The following is a 5,057-nucleotide window of genomic DNA, read 5'->3' on the forward strand; positions in this document are numbered from 1 at the left end:
AAAACTCGCTAAAAGTTCTATGAAAGTTCAAATATACCGAACGTTCCAAACGTATTCAAATCAAGTTATCAAAATTTCCCTCGACTCATTTCAAGTTTTATCCTATTATTTGTTAAACAATGACTTTCTTTTACACTATTACTTTCTCTTGAATAATATTATAAGTAGCTTCACTATTACCTCAGCCAACGAAGTTGGAAGGAGGTTATATTTCGCCCATTTGTGTGTTTGTGTGTGTTTGTTTGTGAACAGCTTCCTGGCCACAATTTTAGTCGTAGAGTAATAAAACTTGCAGTGATTAACTGTTATGTAAAAAGCTGGAAATGATTAAATTTTCGAAGATTAAGGTCAAAGGTCAAGGTCATGGTCAAGCAAACTGTCTAATTTACGTAATCAGCCATAAATTTGAACATCGTTGTCACAGAGACTTCAAACTTGGTTTATATTCAAGTGTATGAAAATCCCAGTCAATTAATACATGGTAAGGTCAAAAGTTAAGGGCAACGTCGAGAAAAGGTCGAGAAAAACGTTGCCTTTCCTCACTGGGCTATTTTCCTTGTTGGAGCGCTTGGGCTTATAGTATCTTGCTTTTCCAACTAGGGTTGTAGCTTAGCAAATAATAATAATACTAATAATAATAATAACAATAATAATAATAATAATAAACAATAATAATAATCATAAACATAATAACAATAATAATAATAATAATAATAATAATAATAATAACAACAGTCATAATAATAATGAGAATAATAATAAAAGTAGTAGTAGTAATAATAATAATAATAATAATAATAATAATAATAATAATAATAATAATAATAATAGAAATGTTTATTCCCATCATCAAAACAAGCTGTAGAACCGGAGTGAAGAGAACGCTGTCTCAAAAGGGGGAAAAATAATAAACACGATAACCTTTCGAAAACAACAACCTCGAAATTGATATGAAAATAAGATTGCCTTGAGAACACGAGCAAATCAAGGATTAAAAAGGAGAAAACAACCTTGGAAGGTTGATTTATCAGCGAAAAGCACCTAAGTCATAAGGAGGCACATTTGAATAGATCAAAGTTGGAGGAAAAAAAAAAAAGAAAAAAAACATTACTGACAGAACATACTCGCAAATAAAACCACAGCAAATAAGGAAAATCATTGGGTCGGAATCACTATATTTCTTCGGGAAATGAAAAGCTACATTGTTAAAAATATGCCGTAAAAAAACAGTAAAAATCCTGGAATAATTGTTGCCACGCATTTACCGTTTTATAAAAGGATATATTGACGTAAAGGAGTGATATTACGGTCACCAACCCGAAAAAGATTATAACAAAGTAGGTTAAAATTGCGGTCGCCTGTAATTTACTGAAATACGGCTGATAACAAAATATTTTTACTGAAAATTTCCTAATAAGATTACGGTGTTTTTAACGGTGTAGTCAACATTATCATTTAAAATCTCTCTCTCTCTCTCTCTCTCTCTCTCTCTCTCTCTCTATCGAGGATCTTGCAATATGGATTAAAATGAGAGAACAATAATTACTACATGGCCTTCCACTGTCTTGAAATAGAGTTCTCTTGCTTGAGGGTACACTTAGGCACGCTGTTTTATCTTATTATGTCTTCATCTTAATTTTTTGAAGTTTTTATAGTTTATATATGACAGATCTAATTTAATGCTGTCATTGTTCTTAAAATATCTCATTTCAATTGTTCATTACTTCTTTTGTAGATTATTTATTTCCTTATTTCTTTTCCTCACAGGGCTATTTTTCCCTTATGGAGCCCTTGGGCATATAGCATCTTCCTTTTCCAACTAGGGTTATAGCTTAGCTTGCAATAATAATAATAATAATAATAATAATAATAATAATAATAATAATAATAATAATAATACTCAATACAGAGTTATTTATAATGGATGCCCCAATAAGTTTTTTGCCAACAATATTTATATAAAACGGATTGAAAATTAGACACACAATTAAACATGTTCTTCAGGATTAAATTCAACTAGAAGAGTGGCAGATGATTACCGCATTTGAATCGCATTATCCTCGAGCTAAACTATCCTGTAATGTCAGGAATTTGAAATCATTAACCAAAGCGCTTGGCTGTATATATGCAGTATGTCATATAAAGGAAAACCTTCTATTACACCGAAAAATTATTTAAAAGGAAATAAATTTTTTTAAGCTTGCAACAGAACACCTTAAATAAACATGTAGATATGAATATTTTTTATTAAACATGTTTAAATACAAATACATTGTGTCATAAACACATTTTAATATCTCCGACAACGAAGTTTGAAGAAGGTTATATTTTCACGTCGTTTGTTTGTTTGTGAACAACTTCCTGGCCACAATTTTACTCAGAGGTAAATTTCAGGGATTAATTGATATGTTGAGACATGGAAGTGATTCAATTTTCAGAGTCCGAAGGCAAAGGTCAAGGGCAAAAACTAGCAAAAGGTCAAACGAAAATTAAGTCTAAGATATAAATTGATTCTAGGAAAGGCAAGCCGACTTCGAGAAATAGGCTACCGCGGCGGAGGTCTGCACTCTCAGATTGCTTTTCTAGCTATTTGTAAGAAGCTATATTATTTTTGGATTTAATCTATTTTCCTATTCCTAAATAAGAATATGCTAAATAATAAGACAAAGAAAATATATATTTTAATACGTAAACGAATGGAAAATATTATCATAATCACTAACTCCTTAAAAGCTATTGAAAAAAAAAACTAAAATTTCTTTGGAACTGGTGTTGAAGTAATCAATGAAAACCAAAACACGAAATAAAATAAAATTTAAAACTATTTTTGAAGCTGGTGTTAATCAGTGAAAACCTAATAAAAAAAACTATCAAAAGTACCTTTGAAACTGGTGCTAAATATTCACTGAAAATAAAAAAAAAATAAAAAAATTCAAAACTATTTTTAAAACTGGTGATAAAAATTCAATAAAATTCCAAAAACCAATTTTAAATCTTTTATAAAATTATCTCTGAAGCTAGTGTAAAAAAAAAAAAATCCATGAAACCTCAAAACCCTAGAAAATCTTAAAAATATCTTTGAAGCTTGTGTTAAAAAATTCAATGAAAACCCAGAAAACAATACAACCAATTTTCAAATGTATCTTTGAAGCTGGTTTTAAAAATATAATGAAATACAAACCTCACCCCCAAAAAACATATTCAAAACTATGTTTGATTCTAGTGTTAAAAAATCAACGAAAACCCAAAAACCAATCAAAATAATTCAAAGATATTTTTGAAACCGTTGTTAGAAATTAATAAAAACCAAAGAACCCAATAAATAAAAACTTTCAAAACTATTTCCAAAACTGGTGTTAAAAATCAATAAAAATAAAAAAAAAACAATAAATAAAAACTTTAAAAGCTATTCTAAAAACCGGGGTTAAAAATTCAATGAAACCAAAAAAATCCAAGAAATTAAAACTATCAAAACTATTTTTGAAACGTTAAAAATTCAATGAAACAAAAAAAAAAACAATAAGATAATTTCAAAACTATTTTCGAAAATGGTTAAAATATCAATGAAAACACATAAGCCAACACAAATACTTGAAAACTGTTTTTGAAACAAAAAATAAAAAAAGGAATTTCAAAACTATATTTGAAACTGGCTTGAAAAAATCAGTGAAAACACAAAACCCAATAAAAAAAAACTTCAAATACTTTTGAAAAGTTAAAAATTCAATTAAAACAAAATATGAAAACTATTTCAAAAACTGGTTTTAAGAAAATATATAAAAACCACAAAAACCAATAAAATAAAAACTTCAAAACCAAAATATAAGACTCATCTCAAAGCCCACGCAAACTCCAAGGGAAAAGCTATCAAAAATAATGGAAGGGTTCAAGGTAAGAGACTCGTAAAAAACGTGTAAAAATGATAAAGTTTATGGAGAATGATAAAGCGTATGGGACATAGAAGGGGATGATAAACACGGGCGAGGGCAAAGGTAGTAGTTTTATGTAACGAAGTGGGTGTGATACTAGCGCCATGAGCAGAAGAAAATAGTAATGGAAAAATTAAATAAAGTATAAGAAATTTTCTCTTTTTATTTAGTGAATAAAATGAAAATGTGATTTTTGGAAAATGTATATGGAAAACAATTCAGGAATTCTCTATATAAAATAGAAACCAGTTTAAAGGTCACTCATGATATGGCAAAAACAAGGGGCAGTGACACTGACATATATGCGTATGTATGTATGTATATGTATATGTATGTGTATATATATATATATATATATACACACACACATATATATATATATATATATATAATATATATCTATATATATATATATATATACATATATATATATATACACACACATATATATGTAAAGGTTTAAAGGCCACTCATGAATGGCAGAAGCAAGGGACAGTGACATTGTCCACGTTAGCAATACAATGCTCTAAAAACAGACTATATAAACAAATGATCAGCGCCCAAGCCCCTCCCCACCCAAGCTAGAACTAAGGAGGGCCAGGCAATGGCTGCTGATGACTCAGCAGATAGACCTATAGGCTCCCCCAATCCTTAGCTCACTAGGATGATGAGGTGGTAGCGACCAAAAGACCTAAAGAGTTTGAGCGGGACTCGAAACTCGTGTCTGGCGATCACCAGGCAAGCAGGTTACCATCAGGCCACCACAACCCTGCGGTGGACAACTTAAAGAGAGAGAGAGAGAGAGAGAGAGAGAGAGAGAGAATTGTGCCCGATAACACAAAAGAAAACAAATTCCTATGTATGCATCTCATAAAGTAAAGAAAAGAAATGAATACATACACACGCGCACAGAGATTCAACCCTTCCCAAATCCCTCCCCCTTTCCTAACTACCTCTTGGGGTACCACTCTCACCGGGGTATGACTGCTCCCTCACCGCCTACCCGAGGGAGAGACCGAATAGTCATACGTTTGTCAATGCCACACAGCGTAACAGGAAAAAAATACATACATACATAACACACACACACACACACAAACATATATATATATATATATATATATATTC

This window comes from Palaemon carinicauda, chromosome 15 (genome assembly GCF_036898095.1).
Source record: "Palaemon carinicauda isolate YSFRI2023 chromosome 15, ASM3689809v2, whole genome shotgun sequence".
Taxonomy (NCBI): Eukaryota; Metazoa; Arthropoda; class Malacostraca; order Decapoda; family Palaemonidae; genus Palaemon; species Palaemon carinicauda.